The sequence below is a fragment of the Thermobia domestica genome, chromosome 17, assembly GCF_964235325.1.
Source record: "Thermobia domestica chromosome 17, izTheDome1.hap1.1, whole genome shotgun sequence".
Lineage (NCBI taxonomy): Eukaryota > Metazoa > Arthropoda > Insecta > Zygentoma > Lepismatidae > Thermobia > Thermobia domestica.
The window spans coordinates 134,917,257-134,940,663 of record NC_137470.1 but is presented as its reverse complement, the minus strand read 5'-3'; the positions used below and the strand labels follow the sequence as shown (position 1 = coordinate 134,940,663).

The following is a 23,407-nucleotide window of genomic DNA, read 5'->3' as shown; positions in this document are numbered from 1 at the left end:
TGCTTATATTCAGAAATTAGATTAATGTAAATTAGTTTATAATGTACATAAAATGGACAAGTTTCTATTGAAACAAAAAGAAACTGATGGTCTCCGATGGAACAGAAATACGAAAAAAATGACGAGCTTTGGAAATTGAAAAACAAAATATATGGGGGACGAAGAGACTACCTCCGCGTGGTGTTCCCTGGAAACGACATTTGTCAGCTAGAAGTCTCTTTCCGGGCAAGTGTCACACGGCAAATTGTGATTCATCCAAGATCGTTGGGTCTAGGGCAACTGTCACTCTGGGCAAGTGTCCCACACCCATTCAAAAAATCTTCTATCTCCACACTCATTATTCATATTTTAACGAAACTTGAGAAAGATATAGCGTAGAATATTTTTTATTTATTTATTTTTAATCTTTTATGTAGCTACGAAAACTCTGTTCCAAATTTATAAACAAAAATCTGTAGGATCTCCAAATTTGTGAATTGAGACATACGTTTCTTATCACTCGAGAGTATAATTCATTTTGAAGACAATGACACACGAACCATAAATCTATGGTACCTACAGTACAGACTTTTAAGTAGCTTCTTAAGTAAAACTAAAATTTCATTAAAAGCCTTGTAATTTTAACACACACAAAATATAAATGGAGAAAAATGAAATGAAATCTTTGAGTTTTACGTCCCACGCTTATACCGGTTAGGTTAAAGGAGACGGTGATGATGAGTAATGAGTGAAATGGTGGAATGAAGAAAGTGGGAGGAAACGGGAGAACCCCGAGAAAACCTACGCACACGGTGTTTGTCCACCACAAAGTTCACATGGCGGGGGCTGGGATTGAACCCGAGACTCTAAGCACCAGAGGTGAACGCTCTACCACTGAGCCACCGTGGCCCCAATATAAATGGAGAGTACAGGACTGTCTCGTTTAAATTTCTTATTCGAAACATTTTATGTACATTTTAAAGAAACGTTTGCATATTTTAAAACCTAAAATGCTTTTAGGTATATATTTACCATCTCAAATCTGACTTGTAAAAATAATAGACGTCCCGTTTACACACACATATATATACAGAATCTCTTGTCGTCACGAATTCTGTCGAGGAATTTCAAGCTCAAAATATATAAAACGATAATCATGCCTGTTGTTTCGTATGCTTGTGAAAAATAGTCGCTTACTCTAAGCGAAGAACGTAGACTGAAAGTATTTGAGAACAAGATCCTGAGACGAATATTTTGGAGCCAAGAGGAAAGGGAATGTGGAATGGCGGAAATTCCATAACGAGGAACTTCACAGTTTATACCATTTACTAAACATTGTTAATGTCATCAAGTCTAGGAGGCTCAGGTGGGCAGGTCATGTAGCTAGAATGGAAGAAAGTAGGAACGCTTTCAAAGTCTTAACTGGAAGACCAATCGGAAATCGACCATTAGGAAGACCTAGGTGCAGATGGGAGAACAAGATTAAGATGGATCTCGCAGAAATAGGAATACAAAGTAGAAACTGCATTCAATTGGCTAAGGACAGAAGTCAGTGGAGAGCTTTTGTGAACGCGGCATTGAACTTTCCGGTTCCACAGTGAGAGAGAGAGAGCGAGTGTGTGAGAGAGAGAGAGAAGGCGCGAACTATGATTCCTCTATTTGCAATCCGAATCTGAAACTAATGTAAAACTCTAAAGAAAAAAATAATGAATTTTGCACCGTTACATATCTTTCAGTAAACAAACTTTAAACTTGAATTGCCCAGTGGTAAGGCGCTCGCCTCACGTGCCTAGAGTCTTCGGATTGATCCAGGTAATCTGCGTTTGTTATAAAAAAAAATAGTATTTTCGTAGATTTTTCACAGAGTTTTCCCGTTATCTTTCACACACTCATACGATCAACTGAACAATAGCAGGCAGGCTAGACCAAGTATTGTTTTGGTCCACTATGGTCTTACAGAATACAAAAATTAATTTGGCAGTCTAAAAAACATCCAATTGTATTTATTTAATTAACAGAACAGTTGGTCTACTTTACCAGAAAAGCATTCACACTATTACTAGTAATTTGGTTTAGAAAAAAAAAGTACTTGGTCTAGTCTGCCCTGCTACTTATCCAATTCTTCTATAATCTGTTTCCTTTATTAATAATCCATCTCCTTCAAAATCGTGCCATATTAAGGTAAAGATATGACTGCATATGAAGCACAGGTTTCGTCACAAGCAACGAGATTAGAGTTGTGTAGCTATGCGCTGTAGCCTATAGGAGACAGATGCTTAATGAAAATTGATGATTATGAAATAGGAAATGGGGAAATACGAGGAAACCTACTCACCACAGAACTGCATATTTTAAAGAAGATTAGACTCCTCAGATGAGGTATCATCTTGTTACCAAAAAACCTTCTCTACCTAAGGTGGAAATTTTTTACTTTCCCCTCTACTATCCCTGTTCGTTCATTTATTCAAATTCTCCAACTTATATACAGGATGATAATGTTTCAAAAAAAAAAAATCGCTGGTGAAATCCTTACAAAAACTTTGTTGTAGTGCTAGAGGACACTACAGAGACAATGTAAAATTTTTGTAGTAAGCGTAGCTCTAAGTTAATTATTGATAGTGGTACAGAACAGTGTCAATAAAACCATATCAGAATAAATGCTAAATATACTTCATACTTTAATACATCTTCAAGGCGGTCTTGAGTAAATAAGAGATTTTAGTTAAGTTAGATGTCATGACCTGAATTCGAAGTACGATTTTCTATAAGGACGACTGATAATACGTGCTGGCCGAAAAACTACACCACACAGGAAAAACATATTTTTTGGTCTAATGCAAGGTAGTAAACTCAGTCCATTACTTTACTTTAATCTCTTTATACAGGTTGTCCCAGGAGGAGAGGGCAATATTTTGGGAAATGAAAGTATGGATCCTTACAAGCAAAAAGGTCTATATAAACTATGGGTCGCGATGGCCTCCTTTTCGAGATATCGAAGTGAAGACCAGGGGAGAGGAAGAGGATTTTTAATGGAATAATAAGATATAGTCAAGCACCCTGTTGGGAGGGGTGATGGTTCATTCTGAATTGCAAAATGACACATGGATACCTGCACACTTACTTGGCTATCGTTTGCGAGATATGGATATATCGAAATAAAGACCAAGGTAGGGAAATAGGTTTCTCAACGATAATACAATAGTTAGTGAAATATCCCTGTGATTGAGATCATTTTTCCGAATTTCAAAAAGCCACATGCGTACCTGCGGATTTAGGTATCGAACCCCTGCTAAAAGTTGTGTTACAATACTACCATTTCCTATTTCATAATCATCAATTTTCATTAAGCATCTGTCTCCTATAGGCTGCATTACTATCGGAGATGGGTCACGAAAAATGTAAATTACAAAAAAATGCCCACTAAATGCAAATACATCTACTGTATTTTCTTTTGAACATCCAAAACGACCCAAAGTGAAAACATAATACAGAAAAAGAATGCGTCACAAGAGACTACATGTACATTACGCAGTTTTCTAGACAGACCCCTCGAGAAAAGCTGCGAATCATCATCGAAACAAGAACATTAGTTGAAACGTCATACATTTTCAAAAATGTCTCCATCAACAGCAACACACTGAGCACTGCGTATGAGAACTTGCCTCACAGCTCGTCGCAGATAGGCACAACACTCGCGTGTGTTATCGAAGGCCTCATGGATTTTGACAACCACTTCTTCCCGAGTATTGCACCTTCTTCTGTAAACTATCTGCTTCGCGCAACCCCAGACGTAAGTCGACAGATGCCAAGTCTAGTGACTGAGGTGGCCACAGTTAATGTATCCGCCACGGCCAATCCATCGATTGGGAAAGGTTGTGTTTAGATGTTGTAAAATGTTGCCAGTATGATGACACGATGTCCCGTCATGTTGAAATATTATCGCTATGCGTGTAGCTAGGGGAACATCTAGCTGCTGTGGAAAGTCATGCCGTAGGAAATGCAGGTAGTTTTGGGCTGTCATTCGTGCTGACAACACAACAAAGCCAATAATCACATCCTCAACTAACCCGCACTACACGTTCACCCCGAAACGTTGCGGGAAATTAGTCTGTACAGTTGTATGTATTGTCATGCATCCAATGATGTGCGTTCCGGGTATTATGAACACCTTGTCGTGTGAAGATGGCTTCACCAGTAAATAGAATGTACAGGAGTGATTTTTTTATTTGCCTGCTATGCTGCTGACGTTATTTTCGATGAAATAACATAATATTCAAGCAGAAAAAATAATAATCGAAAATAATGTTAAAAGTCTACATAATTGTTGTTTTGAAAATGGACTTCCAATCCACTGTACGAAATCTTTTTATTCTATGTATATTTCCCGTCTTTCAATATCAGCAATGGACAATAGATTATTATATTCTAAACAAATGTAATATTCAGAACTAAATTTAACTTCGAAGATGCACTTAAAATATCTTTTAAAGCAGGCATTATAACCAAATATTGCAATTTAATCGCCTGTCTGATTGCAAAGAAATGAGAAGTCATTCAACACTTATTAAATAAAATTATAAATGAATTTGATGAGTAAAACCTAATATGAAAGCATATATCAGAACTTCAATCTCACCTTTTTTTAAAAAACAAATTAAATTCTATACAGTATGAAGTTCTAAATCCGTCTTGCTATCCAAAATTTCAATAATAGAAGGTTCTAACAATACACCACCAGAAATAAAAACCTATAAATTAGTTCAAATTTCTTACTTTCTAGAATGGTTAGATTAAATTAACGAGTGGTATAAAGATTAGACAAATGGAAATAAACAACGGAAAGAAAAAAAAAAACTACCACATTACATCCGAAGGAGAAGTATTTGCCATACGACAACTGTGAGATTAGTTACAAATCGCACCCTACCCACTCTCACGCGCTGAAATACTTCTCATGAAAACTACATATATATTTTTCCACTACTATGGTACCTGTCCTTTGTTCATAAAGTAGGACGCATATTGGTAGCAGACACAACTACTATTATAGTTATAATTGTTCGTACCTGTTGCTCCTATATTTCGCAACACTCATTTTCTGGGGACTTCTTTTCTCCACTGTCCCGGTTGAAAGACACCACAGTTGTCCTCACAATCTACCAAACCACTAGAGCAATACTTTTGTTGGTACTTGCAGTTTTCACATCTTCTTTTAGGAGTCAGTCATGCAAGTACACTACTGCTTTAATAGTTCTTTCCACAATGGGAACAGTTGCAGTAATTGGCCGCCGACAGATACGAAATCTTCAGGCCATAATGCCAAATGTACTCTTCTTTCCCTTGAGAGGCGGTAATTGTAGTCTCTTCATAGCCATTAATTGTAGAGTATAACCGGAATTCTTTCCAGGACATGAAAGCGTCAAATTTCAGCAAAGAGGAAATGTTTCGTCTGAGACAAAAACATGGCAGCACACGTACCTTCCACCTCCAGGCAGTAACTAGGGATCAGGAAGCTCAAGCTCATTATTATAAAATGCTCGGCCAAAAGCTGATGCCTGAAATATATCCCCGTCACTGTCGCCCAGCACCTTCAGTATCATCAATTGCGAAGCGATGATTAACGTCTAAGTAGCCAGTAAAACTATACTGTCAGTTTCCTTATAGTTATAAAATTCACACCCAGTACCTCCAGTTACCTAAAAAGGAAGAAATTAGTTTAGAAATAAACAAACTTTCTCAAGACGTATTTCCAATACAGAAAGCCCCTAACACAATAGATACATGCATTTCATAACATTACGTGACAATACTTTATGACAAAACTCTAAGGATACAAAAGATGCTGGCTTATTGACATGTTCCCTATGTGCCGCGGCGCAAGATTATTTTCTACTACTAGCAAGGTTTATAACAGAATCAGTGCCACGTCCATTATGCAGCGGGCAGGATCTGAACATTCGCGCAAACTATTCCCCTAAATTCAGAATCCGTAGATCCCTACTATGTAATAAGAATTTTCAAACATAGATAGAAGTAGAATGAACTTTGTATCCAAATAAACGATGTGCCAATCGTCTCATTGCCGGTATGAAATAAACAACTCAACGAATTACTTATGAATCAGTTGATACAGTTAATGATGCAATGATCTGTAATTTTATGTAAGAATTTTAATAATGGCTATCAACAAAGGACCTGTATCTCCAATTGGATGGTAAAGAAAAATACATATTCTTGGAATATTTTGGCCACGGTGGCTCAGAAGTAGAGCGTTCACCTCTGGTGCATGGGGTTCTTGGTTCGATCCCAGCCCGCGCCAAGTGAAATTTCTGGTGGAAAAAACCCCGCGTGTGTGGGTTTTCTCGGAATTCTACCGTTTCCTTCCACTTTCTTCATTCCACCATTTCATTCATTTCTCATCACCGTCTCATTTAGCCTAGCCGACATAACCGTGGGACGTAAAACTATACGTATTTCATTTCATTTCCTCATCAAGATGTTTCTAAAGACAAAAACTGAATAAAACTGTGTGGTACTATATCCTTGTTTATCCTAGCGTTCGGGACACAACTTACCATATTCCCAAAGTCTATTGCAGACATATTAACAATTTTGATTTCTAACCTAAGTTTTGAAAATAATGAAAGACTGTTAAAAATGGTTGCTCCTGACATTTAAATACTCACTCAGCTACACGTAAGTGTGTGGTATAATTAATGTGGGAAAGTTACTTCGTTATGAGTAGCGGAAAACTACAAACGTAGTTTAAACTTGTTCTGTACGTCGAACAGAAATACTTTAACTTCCCGAAGTGGGAACGTCTAATAATAACAATATAGACTATATATAGAAATATGTTCAAAATATCGATATCATATGTAAAATAACAAGGAAAGCAATGTGACAATGACTTTGCAACAGGAAAATATATGTATTACAGCATCACTCAACGACGAACAGTAAATGAGCAGGCCACGCAGTCACAATGAACAGCAACAGTTAGTAATGATGCTGACACACGAAATTAAAACTAAAGTTATCATCCATTCAAATGCAAAGTCAAGGTGGTGGAACTGGCCAAAAAGGCCCTTGAAGATATATACGAGGAAGGATGAGAAACTAAGGATACAAGACTCATATTTTTGGAGTTGGGAAAGTGCAGAGTTTCAGCCAGTGCTAGTTGTAGGTAAACACACACGGCGAGTCGTGGTAGAGAAAACGTCACCGACGAAGAATACAGTGGCCAACCACCACGCTGTTGAAGCAGTTTCACCGTGGCATCATCGACCATCCTTCTTAAAGCCCGGACTTCGCTCTAAGGGACTTTCACCTGTCCTTGCACTTGAAAAGAGCACCTAGGAGGCCGTCACTTCGCTTCAGAGAAGGAGGTGAAACATTTCGTGACAATGTGGCTGAACACGCAAGGACAGGGTTTTTACCAGGAGGGAATCTTCAAACTCATTCCACGATGCGACAAGTGCCTCGAACGGTATGGAAACTACGTCAAAAAATAACCTAATGTATGGAATAATATATACACGTTTCACTGCAGGCTTTGTAACCTTACTTTCTGATCACTCTTTATATATATATATATATATATATATATACACAGATGGTGATCAGAAAAATGGAAACACCTGAACGAAATTGCAACTTACCAGATTAATTTGGTGTCGGGCCACCTTTCGCCTTCAGAAAAGCCTTGATGCGACGTGGGATGGAGGCATAGAGGTCATGAATGGTAGCAAGTGGAATTTTACACCATTCCTTGTGCAGGGCATCTGCCAGTTCTGTGAGAGAGGGTGGAGGTGGAAATCGTCGCCGGAGTCGTGTTTCCAAGACGGATCACAGATGTTCAATTATGTTGAGATCTGGGGATTGAGCGGGCCAGGGGAGGTGTTGAACTTCATCCCGATGTTCCTCAAACCACGCTGCAACAACGCCAGCTGTGTGAATGGATGCATTATCATCCTGGAAGATTGCGTCATTGTCCGGGAACAACATAGGATGCAAGTGGTCTCCTAAAATTGCGACATAATCGTTGGCAGTGATTCGTCCGCTAAGTGTGACCACAGGACCCAATGAAAACCATGATATGGCGGCCCACAGCATCACCGAGCCGCTGCCATGTTTCACAGTTGGGCGGAGACACTGCAGATCATAAGCTTCTTTGGGCGTTCTCCACACATAAACACGGCCCGTGGTTGGGAATAGGGTGAAGGATGACTCATCCGACCTTATCACACGTTTCCAGTCCTCAACGGTCCAAGTTGCATGGTCGCGGCACCATTTGCGGCGTGCGAAAGCGTTATGGTCCCTGATGAGCGGTTTGGCCCGTGCAACACGACCCCGTAAGTTCATGTCATGTAATTTGCGGCGGACTGTGATTGTCAAACCAGGGTGCAGATTGAGTTCCTCCGTCACTTGTTCCGCAGTGGCACGACGGTTCTGCGTGACAATGCGCTTTAATACCCGGCGTGACCTGTCACTCATGATTTTCTTCCGCCCACTGTTCCGCTTCCCCGATGTGGTTTTCCCGTGTATTCTGTAGGCCGTCATCACCTTCGACACTGTCCCACGCGACACACCTAACACAGTAGCCACTGCCGTCACACTCACTCCACATAACCGCGCACCAACAATTTGCCCTCTTTGAAAATCTGAGAGGTCTCCCATTTTACACTACCTCCGTCTGTTGCAGCCACTGGACACTGCTGTTCCACTGTGCCTGACGTAGTATGGAGACCGACCTAACACACCACCACCAGCGGTCCGGCGCTGCGGGCGCCACGACACCACTGCCAACCCATACATCTGACGTGTTGCCAACTACAGGTGTTTCCATTTTTCTGATCACCATCTGTATATATATATATATATATATATATATATATATATATATATATATACAGGGCTGTCCAAAAGTATGTACACAATCCCGTACTGACCGGCTCATGGCATTTATATAATTTACTTATTGTTATCCATACAGGTAGTAACTTAGTTTCTTCTCTTTTCACTCATACTTCACGCTTGGAACAGAACTAATTATCTTAATAAATTACATGTCAAATTTGATCAATGCAGGAGTGTATACCTACTTTTGGGCCATTCTCTCTCTCTCTCTCTCTCTCTCTCTTTCTCTCTCTCTCTCTCTCTCTCTCTCTCTCTCTCTATATATATATATATATATATATATATATATATATATGTCGCAAAGGAACAGATAAATTAATGCTCTTCCACACAACAATGATATGAAAATTTTAATCTTTAATGGTGACATTTCCTAGGCGACAGAGACTACATCTAGTGTAAGCTACGCGTTAAGGCCCTATAATATATACATTTACAGAAAATTACATTTGAGTTATTTAATCTGAATAGCAAAAAGCGGAAAGTTTAATAACGTAATCCGAATTTATTCTCCCTGTAAATAAGTATATATTAACCGCTTCTGTGCTTATAATTACTTACCGAGAAACATATTGTAATATTTCTAATTACTGACCTAGTAACGTTTCTCAGTCAATTTTTCATTTGTGATATTTAAAAGAAGAAAAAAAATCGACGAAGCTCATTCGATTTTGACCAAACTTAGCATGGTGCTGAAACTTCATGTTAGTACACATCTGAAATATTATGATGTGCAGGCCTTTTACTCCTGAGTTACTGGTTATCGAAGTTGGGGTTTGGACGTACTTGCGTCCAAACTCCAAATTTGATGATCAATAACTGAAGAACAAAAATCCTGCAGACTACGGTCTTTCACAGGCATAATAAGCTTGTGCAAAGTGATAAAAAGTGCACACGAGCAGGACAGGAAGGAGCACATGTATGGCTAGATGGAGAGAATCGAAGACGTTAAGGCGTTTCTCTATTTAGGAAGTCTAATATCCTCGGACGGAAGAAGTGAAAAAGACATAAGTTCAAGAATAGCATAGGCTAAACAAGTTCAATAGGAAAACAGGACTGCTAACATCAAGAAATGTGTCGTTGGACGTTCGTAAACAATTTATTAAGACTCTGGTATGGAGCGTGGCGCTTTACAGATCAGAGACGTGGACATTGGGAAAAGCTGAAATGTCCAAGCTGGAAGCATTTGAAATGTGGTCTTGGCGCCGAGTGCTGTGTATATCATGGACCAAAAGGAAAAGGAATGAAGACGTACTAAAGGAAGCTAATGAAGGACGACAGATCATGAAGATAATAGGAAAAAGAAGAAACAGCACGCTTGGCCATTTTATTTGGCACTCCGATTGGATCACCGTTTTGATAGAGGGAAAGGCAGAAGGAAAACTAAGAAGAGGAAGACCAAGGATAGAATACCTAGATGTAGTTACGAAGAAGAGACGTTATCAAAGTATAAAACATCTCACAAGGGAGAGAAAAGTTTTAAAATTTCCATATTGCCCACCAACCTATGGTTGAGGTGAACAAGAAGTAGAATAAGCTTGTTAAGCTCAACAAATACACCCTGTTTCAAAAAGAATATACATTTTACGAAGAATTATTTTGTCCAAACTATCGATCGCTACGCCTCGGCTCTGCTAGGGGAGAAACGAATACACAGCCTAATTTATATTAATAGCCGCTAGATGTCAGTTGTCTTCTGTTTTGTTTGGTAACCGTCATATGTTTAAAATGGCTACTCCGCAGCAGAAATCATTTTGTGTTCTCGAGTTTGCGAAGTGCAATTCCGTGATTACACTGCAAGGACGTTTCAGGTTGAGGTACCAAATTGATCCTCCAAATGGGTGGAACATTCGCAGATGGTATCGACAGTTTGTAGATACAGGATGTGTATGTAAAGGAAAGAGTCCTCGCCACCCTCGTGTTCCTGAAGAAAATGTTGCACGAATTCAAACTGCTTTCCAACGTAGTCCTTCAAAATCAACTCGTCGTGCGAGTCAAGAGTTACAAGTGCCGACAACAACAATTTGGCGTGTTTTGAGACGTCGGCTGGTTATGAAGCCGTACAAGTTACAGCTGTTACAAGCTCTGCGCCCTGATGACAAACGCAAACGTGTGGCATTTTGTAACGAGATTCTGGATGCTATTGACAATGATAACACTTTTGCACAACGCATCGTGTTCAGTGATGAAGCGACTTTCCGTGTTAGTGGTCAGGTAAACAAACAAAGTGTTCGAATTTGGGGCCTACAGAACCCACATGCAGTCATTGAACATGTACGAGATTCGCCCAAAGTTAATGTGTTTTGTCCAATATCCCGATCATCTGTTTACGGCCCATTCTTCTTTAATGGAAACACGGTTAACAGTCAGCAGTATCTCGCTATGTTACAAAACTGGTTGTTTCCGAGGCTGCACGAAGACAACTTCATTTTTCAACAAGACGGGGCACCCCCTCACAGGAGTCGCCAAGTGCGTGAATATCTGAATGAAACTCTACCGAACCGTTGTATTGGTCGTCAAGGAGCTGGCGACTTAGCATGTCTCAGCTGACCCCCACGGTCACCGGATTTTAAACCCTGTGACTTCTTCCTGTGGGATTTCGTTAAAGACAACGTTTATGTACCACCATCCCACAGAACCTGGAAGAGTTGAAGAACCGGATCCGTACTGTCATAACATCAGTGACGCAAGACATGCTTGCCCGAATATGGGAAGAATTTGAGTATCGATGTGATATTGTTCGTGTCGCTGATGGAGGACATATTGAACATCTGCAATTTGAACTTTCAACTGTAATTTGAACTTGAAAGGTTCGTAAATATGTGTATAAAATTTCATATTCGTATGTCGTAAAGTTAATAAATATATGCATTCGAAATACGTATATTCTTTTTGAAACAGGATGTATTTCAAATTTGATGAAGTGGTGCCCTTTGGGTTCCGAGTTATTGGGCACCAAATTTCGGGCTTGCACTTAAGAAATCCGTTACGAGATGCTAAGTGCAGTGTGTATTTGTAACCAAAATTTGCTAAAAAAATCAATGGAGGACGATCCAAGTTTATTCCGCTATAGGAAAATCTAATAGTTTTCCAGTATTTCGAGTGTGACACTCGTACAACCACCCTCATGAGTACACAATGACTTAAATCGTTTTTCACCAGATTTTCACTTTTTTTAAAGCAGTGGTAATTTAGAGTACTACGTAAATTTTATCAACACTTATGGTCACCTATCTTTCTCAATGCGTTATTGTTATATTTTAATAAACACATATGTTCTAATGTTGTGCACTAACTTATTAACAAATACTCTGTTTTATTTGTTCTAGGTGTTACGTCCGATGGATTCTTCTGGATCAGAACGTAATCCTAATTACTCAACAGACAATTACATTAAATCATAGTGTCTATACTCCAGCCTCTTTTTCCAGTTTTTAAAATCATATACAAACCCTAATTCATGTAATTCACAGCTATTGTGTGCAGGGCCGGATTTAGGGTGTGTGTGTGCAAAGGTGCACATTATAACGGTTCTTTTTATAATAATTAATTATTGAGCCATTAAAACGCAAACTCCGTCGAATAATTTCATTTATTTATCTCTGTTGTCCTCACAACCAAAATCCCAAAATCCTATTATTTAAAACATATAAAACATATGAATATCTTTGTATATCGATAATATAACTAACATATTTCTTTTTCTTTTTCTTCTTCGAATTACATTATCAGCCTAGTACATATTTTAAAATATCTTACGCCCCAAAATTACATTTACAAGTAGTAAAAATATACAACGTACTGTTGTATATTATGGCGCTCGACGGACTTTTCTTTTTATTTATTTATTCAATAAAAAGAAAAAGAACCCTGGACCGTTAACATTAAATGCTTCTTAAATACCCTTCGTACATACAAAATATACCATATCATAATACACATACATTTTCTTATTTTTTTACATTAAAAACAGTATTATTAATTATATTTCATCATAATCGTTGATTACAAGGCACATAAAAAAAAATTACGGTCACTTAATTTAAGTCCGTTAAGGGCCATAAAAAGGTTAGTTGTTAGCAAATTTAAATCACTGACTTTAGGCATAATAACTAAAGATGTTAATATATATATATTCTAGGCAAATTAAAACTGAGCCCGTAATAACATTTAATTTCGAATTTCTTTGAAAGACGTATAAATTTTGATTTTCATTACTCGTAATTTTTTTTTTTTCATGAAATACATGACATCAATTTTACATAATGGTCATTACTTCCATACGTTTACATTAAAATATCATCTTTTATTTTTATAGAAAACATAAATTATTAACTTCAATATATATTCTCGCATTACAAAGATGCTTTTTAATATACTCTATAACATGAAACATGAATAATGCGATTAATATTGCGTTTTGCAATCATAGGAGAACACATGAATAGTATAAAATACAAATATCGAATAAAACATAACATTAAGGCATTGATTGACATAAATTGAGTAATTACGATTATAGATATAGACTCAAAGATTAAATAACATAAAGTAAAATATCTTAAACCAAATTTCATATCCATAAGATACTTTCGTTTTTCTCTTTTGAAGACTAAGTTCCCTCTGTTAAGTGAAATTACGTTGACTCATAGCTTCAGTTAAATTACATTGTATTCCACAATCTTGAGTACTTTCTGAGCGATTATACACTGTTACGGCATTCGGATTTCTATTAGTGTAATTTCTGCCATCTGTAAATTGATTTTGTGTAAACATGCGATGATTACTGTTCCTGTTGAAATTCCGGTTACTATTTCTAAAATTCCAGTTTCCATTTCTGCGATTAGGTTGTGTCTGATTACCGGTAACATTGTAATCATTTGCTCTGCTATTAAAACAATACGAATTGAAAGTATTTTCTGGTTGTATATTCAAGTTGCGAACTGGAGCATATTGTATATGATTACGACCAAAATTACTTTGATCTCTATCCTGCTCTCTATTACCATTTTGCATCACAGATTGACTTTCATAATTTTGGACAAGCATAATCAAATGGTTAAAATTGATACATTGCGCAGACTTTAATAGTTGTTGTAACCTAAAAGGTAATAAAATCCGAATAGAAGCAATGATTCGTGATTCTGGATGACTCGGATTTAATGATCTTAACTCGTTAAATGTAGAAACCACAAATTCCGTAACGCTTCTATGTACCTTGGGATTGAATGGTTTCGTTCTTAGCAATGCATCCATATTTGCTATCATGAAATCGTTCTCATAGTTAGATAGCAATGTGTTCTTAAAGTCGGAATAAGTACGGAGACTACTCCTAATGGCCTTGAACCAAGTTAGACACGGTGGCAATAATATATGTGGTAGTAATTTTAAAAATTGAGATTGGTCTACGGCCATTAGTTCACATTCGTCCTCAAATTTTTCGAGGAACCCCCTCTCTGGTATATCTTCCGGAATGCCACTAAATTTTGTAAATGATTTTACATCACTAAACTGTAACGATTTACCTGTGTTGGTCCTCAAATACCTGTATTGGCTTCGTTTCTGATGAGATGATTGCTTCACTCTTCTTTCTCCTTTGGTGCTATCTTCATTACAGCTCGAAGATTCATTACGTTCATAAGTTGTTCGGGGATGACGTGTAGATTCCCAAGCGGTAGATGTGGTATGTACAGTATTTGAATGCCCACCAGTCGGCACTGCAATTTCGTGGATACGCCTTTCTTTAATGAAGTTTACTTCATCTTGTAACTGCTTGATTTGGTTAGCGTGCTCATTTACCGTTGTCTCTATAATATCTACAGAGTCTTGAACTTCGTTGAATCTCTGTACTATCTTGCCCATTTCTTCATCACAGCGCTCGAACCTAACTGTAATTTGCTGATGCATTTGACTTAATTGTTGTTTTATTTGGTCCCATTTGCCATCGTTACATTGCTGCAATTGCTCTAACTTTTCATCGAAATGTTGAGCTTGTAGATTCATCTTTTTATCTAACTGCTCAAACTGTTGAGCTTGATCCCGAGCTTGATCCTTAATCTGTTGATACATCTTTTGGTCTAATTTCTCAAACTGTTCATCACTTCGTCGAGCTTGTTCCTCAATTTGTTCCGATATTCCCTTTAAAACATCCATCATGTTTTCTGGAAAACTCATATCAGTATGTATATTTTGGTTATCCGTATCACTCATGATATTTATATTTCTATATATTATCTTGCCACTTCTTAAAATAGTACAATTAATATCAGGCTCAATGTTGCTCGTTTTTACTTTACTTCTAAACGATACAACCACTCCCGTCGTTTTGGCACCAATTTATAACGGTTCTTTTTATAGTAATTAATTATTGAGCCATTAAAACGCAAACTCCGTCGAATAATTTTATTTATTTATCTCTGTTGTCCTCACAACCAAAATCCCAAAATCCTATTATTTAAAACATATAAAACATATGAATATCTTTTTATATCGATAATATAACTAACATATTTCTTTTTCTTTTTCTTCTTCGAATTACATAATCAGCCTAGTACATATTTTAAAATATCTTACGCCCCAAAATTACATTTACAAGTAGTAAAAATATACAACGTACTGTTGTAACATGCACCCTCCCCCCCCTCGTTGTAAATATACATACACTACGTAAAGTGAGAAGCTTGCAGTGAGTTTTGCAAAATCAATAGTTAAGTCAATTTTCTGAAGGTTGAAGGAAAAGAATTCATCGGGAGCAGACACTTAGCATTTCCAAAGGAATTCCTCATTCAAATCATAGATGCCTAAAGGCATTTAAAAACTCAAATTTAATTCATATGTACTGGTAGTTATTGGTGCACCCTCCCCACTCAGAGAACCCTGGATCCGGCCCTGATTGTGTGTGTCTAATCAATATATATATATATATGTACACTGAGTGCTCACTGAATTGCGACCACTCCTTCCCACAAGAAAGTGTGGCCAGCAGCCAAGCTGATTACATGATGACTATACTGTAATAATGACTATCAAGATTTCTTTTTATCAGTGTTCAACATTGGATAATGTGAAGATCGTACTGTGAAAAATGATTTAAGTCACTGTATGCCCCTGAGGATGTTTGTCCGGGTGTTATGCTCGCAATATTGGAAGAAAAATTGACCGTGAAACATTACTAGGTGATTAATTTGGAATTTCTGCTTGAAATATTAACTATACCTACATTGTAATTTTCTTAATTTGCAAATTCATAATCACCTGAATAGTAAAGTGTTTGCCGTCAATCTCACCCACACAATTAGGGAAATTCCATGCTTCGAAAAAGTCAGCGGCAATATTTTACGAGACTTCCTTGCTAGGTTGAATGAACACATTTTCTTTAAGAGTTGTCCATATGGCTTCAGTTGTACCTTTAATGGTCTTCGCAATTCTAGTTTTTCCCACTCGGAAGCCATTGAATAAACGAAGTCATGCTGTCACCTGCAGCTAAGTACCTATAAATATATAAAAGTTGATGCTTTAGTTGATACAGCGATATACTTTACTATGACGGCTACGGCGTAAAATATATTGAGCATGCAGCTCAACTAAATTAACAAACAATTGGTTACTTACCAATATATCCTCAGATGGGAAAACTAAATATTCTCCAGATGTATTGGAACAACAAACTAGTTCCGCCTTCAGTGGTAAACTAATAAGGATAAAAACGGATAAGACAAATATGGTATGGAAATAGGAATGCATACCATCAAATGAGTGTAACGTAGAAATGGGTACTGAGAAGAACAAGCAGAAGTGTGGTGTCTATGCTACGTCACTGTCAGCAGAACCAAAATACATCGAAGGTAGATAACCAGATTTTATTAATGTTGCCAAAATCCAGATTTAAAGCCAGTTCATATTAATGAATAAAGAATCATTCTTTCAACATCACAATATTGCGAAAGGTGATGATAATTAATGATTAGCATTAGGAATTAGATTTCTGGGCTGTTGGCATCTAACGCCATTTAGCCTGTCACGTATATGAGGGATGACGTCCCTCGGCGAGCAAACTATCCGATGAAAGGGAAGGAAGGAACCGGCCTGAGACCTATATGTTAAGTATCATCCCAGCATTTGCCTGGTGTGAATGAGGGAAACGCAGAAAAAAACCTCACTCAGGATGGCTGGCCTGAAAAAGCTGTTACACTTTTTCGACCAAGTGTCCCCACCGGGAATCCAACTCGGGACCGCTCGCACCTAAGGCGAAAGAGTTAGCGACAACGCCACACGGGGCCACTGATATATCACCCACCAAAAAAACCTGTTCACATGTGTTTAATTTTTGACAGAATATTTGTGTTTTACATTTGTTAATCCTTTTAACCATATTTTTACCTTTCCATATTCTCATTCATGTTTTTAAATCCTTTTTGAATTTTAAGTAAGCTGATGATTAGCCTTTTTGCTTGTTTCTCATTAATGATTCTTTAATTTCTCGTTTTTTTTTTTTTCCTGAATCTATTACATGAACTTGTTTTATATTATGTGTATATTACTTTAAGTGAAGTGACAATCCCGACATATCCAATATATTAGACAATCAAAAAATTCACATGAACAGAGTGTCGGGATTGTTACTTCACCTAAAGCAGCATACACATAAAACAGGTTAATGTAATACGTTATATATATATATACAGGGTGCAAAGAAATGTTGTTTACAACGCTTGGGAGGTGACTCTACAGATGAAAACAAGTAAAAATGTCTATGTAACACAATGTCCATCTCGGCCTCCTAACCGAATTATGGACGTCTAAAAGGGTGGGAAAATGAACTTTGAAGGCTAATTCTGGCAAAACGACAAGAGAAAGAAGGGCGGTATTAGGCGGTCCACACAGACTCTCAACATGGACTATCCAAAGATACTACGATTAGATGTGTACAAGGCGAGCGCAAGGGATTCCCCAAAGATGCGAGGCATGCCGCGGACATTATGAGGGCAAAGTGAGATGAGAGGATGTATGTGAAGTGTTCATGCATACATAAACGAATAGCTGAAGTGTGTATGCGTATTCAAGATGGCGGGAGAAGCGCGTGGTTGCATAACCACACAGGAAAGAAGCGCAATTTCAACAGGTTTATTCAAAGCATGTGTTCGAGAAAGCAGAAAGGGCAGTCCGACAGTGGGGTAGGGACATACAGAGCTCTACATAGGGTAATTAAAAAGCACTAATAGGGAGGTGATGCAACGTTCACGATAAACCGAAGCCGGTTCCGGTGATAGTACTCGTAGAAGATAAGCTTCAGCTGATTACTAGAATTGCAATACAAACAAAAATAATGAAAACCTGAGTAAAGAGATTTACACAGTATGGCAAGATGCCGAGGCACAGCAAAAGTTTGAACTGGCATCCAAGATTCAACGTGTGATTCTGCGCATGGAGAGTGAAAGGGCAATTCGATAAACATTTAATAATAATAATAATAATAATAATAATAATAATAATAATAATAATAATAATAATAAGAAGAAGAAGAAGAAGAAGAAGAAGGAAGAGAAGAAGAAGATGGTGAGGAATACGAATAAAACTAATGTATTATTGTATTAGTATTTAGTATTAGTGTTAGGATTAGCACCGTCACTACCAGCATTGTACTAGCTACCTGTTGTCTCAAATGGACCTACATCAAACTACAATGACCTCCCTAAATGTTACAGATGCATATGTAGAATATGTCATGTGCCTCTCAATGTTCTGTGCGCTTCCGTGGAAAGATTCAACGAGACACTCAGCGTGTGTGTTGGAACTGTCCTTCATGAGCAGTATTGCACAAGTGACATCGGTTAATAACAGACTGCCTGGTACGGCCAAATACTTCCGGTGTATCGGAAATTCGCTGCAGCAATTGAAATACGAGCCACGAGTTCTTTTTCGGCTGTTTGCACAGGTATTTCATAGACAATCCGTTTCATTTCACCCCAGAGAAAGAAGTCCATGGGTGTGAGATCTGGCGAGCGAGGTGGCCATAATACTGGACCACCCCTACCATGCCATCGATTACCGAAAGTTTCATGCAGGAATATCCGATACACCGGTTTGTACAAGTTGGTCAAAATGAGCAGGCGCGCCGTCATGTTGGAACCAGAGCCGCTGTCTCAATGCCAAGGGTACATCCTCGAGAAGTAGAGGATAGACCTCACGCAAAAAGGTAAGATAATTGCCACCAGTCTGACGATTAGGTAAGGTGTACGGTCCAATCAGGTAGTCATGTATGCCACACCAGACATTTACAGCACACCTGTGCTGATGTTGCTGCACAAGGGTTGTGTGAGGATTATCCTCAGCCCATACATGACTGTTGTGGCCGTTTAGTACGCCTGCTCTGGTGAATATACACTCGCCCGTCCATAAAACAACTGTTGGGAAGTCTGGCTCAGCAATAGTACGCTGCAGAAACCACTGGCAGAAGTCCACACGCGATTGAAAGTCTGCAGGTGATAAATCATGAACCTTTTGAAACTTAAAAGGGTGCATTCGTTCCTCGTGCCCAACCTGCCACACAGTCGTATGACTTGTGTTTAGCGCCTGGCCTATGAAGCGCGTGCTGGTTTCAGGATGAGACATAAATGCTTCCAGCACGTTTTCCTCTAATGCAACAGTTCGCACACTTCGATTTCGTCCTACTTTTTGTCGGGGTTTTTGTAGTGATCCTGTGTCCCGAAGTCGGCGATCGATGGTTTGAAAGAAGACGTGCGACGGTAATCTCCTATTCGGGACCCTTCTTCATACAGACGCCTTGCCTCCCGGCTGTTACTTCTCGCCTCGCCATATATGAGATGCATATCAGCAAGCTCAGTAAAAGAGTAATCCGCCATTCTATCAGTTGCACTGTCGTTCACGGTTCTGGGAGTACCACAATGATAAGCGGTAAAACTATTTAAATGATTATAGTTTCTATTGTTTCTACTATCATTCACGTGCAAGTTATCAGTTGCCCAATTCTATACACTGAGGCCCTTATACACTTTACGCGAACACTCACACACGCACACAAACACTCACACAGAAGCACCAAAATAGCATTTACTCGACGGCATCAACTATCAATGCAGCTCCAACTAGTTGTGGAATTCAGTTACGAGCCCTGTGTATTCGATACGCCACCTAGTGTCAAACCAGAGACAGAACCACACATGTTGCTTAGTGAACGAAGAAACTACGTCACTTGCAGCCCGGGGACGCAATTTCGTATTGAATCATGGAGAAACTTACACACATACGGATCCTGTCATTCATAGCGGCGTTTGTGTAGGGCAAAATTAAGGAGTGATAAGATTTTTTTCAGAAGTACTGTAATTACATGTGAATCTACAAGTGTATTACTGGTTACATGTGAAGATAGTTTTTTTTTCTGAGCTCCGCAAACGAAACTGAGCTCCTAAACTCACCTTTGCAACTACGTGTAGCATGAACGTTGAACAGCTTTGGTGTGTAGTAAATCTGGGATGATTTCTCATGATGTGTATAAAATAGATGAATGCAAAATCAGCGCTAATGTCTTCGTGTTGAATTATTTTCCTTCCAGTGTTTTACCTTAAAAGGCTCGATACTTAAGCATAGAGTTCTGCTATTTACTTAAAGCCCTTCTAAACGCTCCCCACAACTCCTCCCTCCCCCCCGATTCATGAAATTCGCGTGAAAACTGAATAAAATATTCAGGTTTTGGAAAGTGGGCCACATAGTAGTTATGGTACTCATAAACTAAGAAACGATTCAAATAACATTTGAGACATTTGATAGGACAGCCTATAACAATCATTTGGCTGCCATCAGAGGTATCGAATATCTTTTCTAGAAATCAATTATTTAAGATAACTTCATAGAGCTCCATGATCACTGTGTGGCCGAATTTTCAAAATTCGACTACTTTCTTTCGTTCTCCCACAATTTTCAAAAACCGAGAAACGTTGTGGGGAGCGTTTAGAAGAGCCTTACTCAGCAATTGAAAGTCCTTAAATTCCACAATAACCTTGTCATGTTATGGATAAAACTTGGAATAATTGATTTGCAATGTATCAAATTATGTTAATAAATAGTAAACATCTGGCTAGACGTGACGCTTAAGAAACGCGACCACACTTAAGCCATAGTATGTCGGTTATAAAGAACTCTGCTTCTTCCTTTCGTAATGACAGGCAGGGTTGCCAGATTTCCAACACTCCTCAGAAAGCTATTCCTAAATCACCTGGTAACTTTTCACTTTAGAGGTGTTTTACTGCTTCATAAAACAGTGGGCGCTGTTGGTTGCCCGACGCGTCAAGTACGCGAGAGGGTAATTTATTATTATTATTATTATTATTACTTAAATGCTCATCGAATTGCCCTTCACCCACATGTTCAATCCCGGATGCCAGTTCCCACTATTGCTGTGTCTCGGCATCTTGCCGTACTGTGTGAATCTCTTTGCGGGTGAATTCTACTTGAAGAACACTCCATTTGTGTGGATAATTTCGTCGAAACAAGTAGTTTAAAATTGTGCAGTCTCGCAATATCCTTTATACTTCTAACTACAGTTTGAAAAGCTTAGTCACTAAATAAAACTTGCTTTAATAATAAGAGACAAGTAAAATCACTATTCAAGCTCAGTTCATTATCGAAAACCGTAACTTCTCATTCAAATACCCTTTTTATATAACAATGGCAATGATTAGGAATATTTTACTTTTTCAATGCATAGGTAATCTACAATTCTCTGAATTCACAACTTTGTGTGATGCATAGTTTTGTCATAAATATCCTCAAACGTTTTTTACTTCTAACGCAGTGGTCGAATTCAGCCTTAACTACTCAGTTTTTCATTCTTGCTGTTTGTATTGCAATTGTAGTAATCAGCTGAAGCTTATCTTCTACGAGTACTATCATCGGAGCAGGTTTCGGTTCCTCTATCGTAAACGTTGCATCACCTCCGCATTAGCGCTTTCTAATTACAAAACTCTCGACCCTATGTAGAGCGCTGTATATCCCTATCCCACTGCCGACTGCCGTTTCTGCTTTCTTGTAAACATGCTTTGAATAAACCTGTCGAAATTGCACTTCTTTCCTGTACGGTTATGCAACCACGCCATCTTGAATACGCATACATACTTCAGCTATTCGTTTCTGTTTGCATGAACACTTCACACACACCCTCTCACCTCACTTTACCCTCATAACGTCCGCGACATGCTTCGCATCTTTTGGGGAATCCTTTGCACTCGCCTTGTACACATCTAATCTTAGTATCTTTGGATAGTCCATGTTGAGAGTGTGATCGATTGATCCGTGTCGAGTCACTGTTCGGGCGGCCATTTATTTGTAACCAATCTCAAGTTCGTGGTCCATGTTCGGGCAGCTATTTATTTATAACCGCCTGTAGTTCTGTTCGCTGTCCTCGGCTCATGGTATTACCAATAAGTATACTCCTGATACTTTAACTTACCTGGACAGGACGACGAAGACCTCTCCAAGAAAGGTTACAAACTGTTTCCCAAAAAGCTCGTCGGTCTCAATAATGAGATGAGCATTAGGCGCCGAGAGGTTCGGGTGTCTCGTCTCGAAAACCTCACGGACGATCAGACGGTCATCCAGACCATAACGCACACAAACATCACTCATACAAACAACGAAAACACACTGGGTTAAATGACACTATACTTATTTATTAGAACACTATTTTGAAAAAAAAATAACGAAGAGAAATGAACACAACACTGGACACTAATAAATTTTGCCGCTGAAATTACGTTTTGCCCTATTCGGGAAATATAGCCCTTTCTATATATATGATTATAATTCAGGTATCACTATAAATACTTTGCTCACACCATTAACACACTTGGGGGATTCGCACTGGGGAAAAGTTGTCTGGATCGTCCCACGATGAATCCAGTTGTTACGCTGAACAGTCCTGCAGCGTAAAGGTGAATCTACAGCAAACACACAAAAGAAGATCTCCACAATGGAATACAGATATTGGAGGGCGCGTATATAACATTTTAAACGCACAAGGTCTGAGGACCTGGGATTTCACTGATTGGGGCTAGCCGTAAGAAATCGTCCTTCACCGGCTAAATAGCTTGTGCCCCTTAACACAACTTATGTTTGAAGTTCAACGCGAGATGCGTGGTTGCATCTTCCAGACCTGGAGTCAAACTCCCTGAGCCTCCAAGCTCAAGCTACGGGTTGCAATGATCAACGGAAAAGTGTTGGCAGTTCATTTCAAAAATCACTCAGTTACTCACCTGTATGCACATACAAACAGAATATAGAAAACAATTTATGTTAATTTTAGCCAACTGCCTATAATGCACTAGACACGGCGATAACACTGGCGTGAGAAAGTACAGATAACGAACTATGAAAATTGTGAGGCTGGTGCCACTTTGGCTACTGAACATCTGGTCAGCCCGTATTTCTCTAATCTATTGTAATGTTTCCATAAACGATTAACGAAAACACTTAATTCAGTTCCCAATAACTATAG

General features: G+C 38.6%; 1 long non-coding RNA gene across 3 annotated transcripts in view; it reads right to left on the bottom strand.

The window, feature by feature from the left end:
- Positions 1-23,407, bottom strand: part of LOC145674359 (uncharacterized) — a 107,199-nt gene that overhangs the window by 18,249 nt on the left and 65,543 nt on the right. For 2 of the 3 annotated variants that reach the window (XR_014128906.1, XR_014128905.1), the window contains 2 exons: positions 16,153-16,388; positions 3,426-5,675 (listed from right to left, as the gene is read on the bottom strand). This is a non-coding gene — a long non-coding RNA (uncharacterized LOC145674359). Of the gene's footprint in view, positions 1-3,425; positions 5,676-16,152; positions 16,389-23,407 lie in introns of those variants that run through there. The other variant, XR_014128904.1, reaches the window with a different exon arrangement.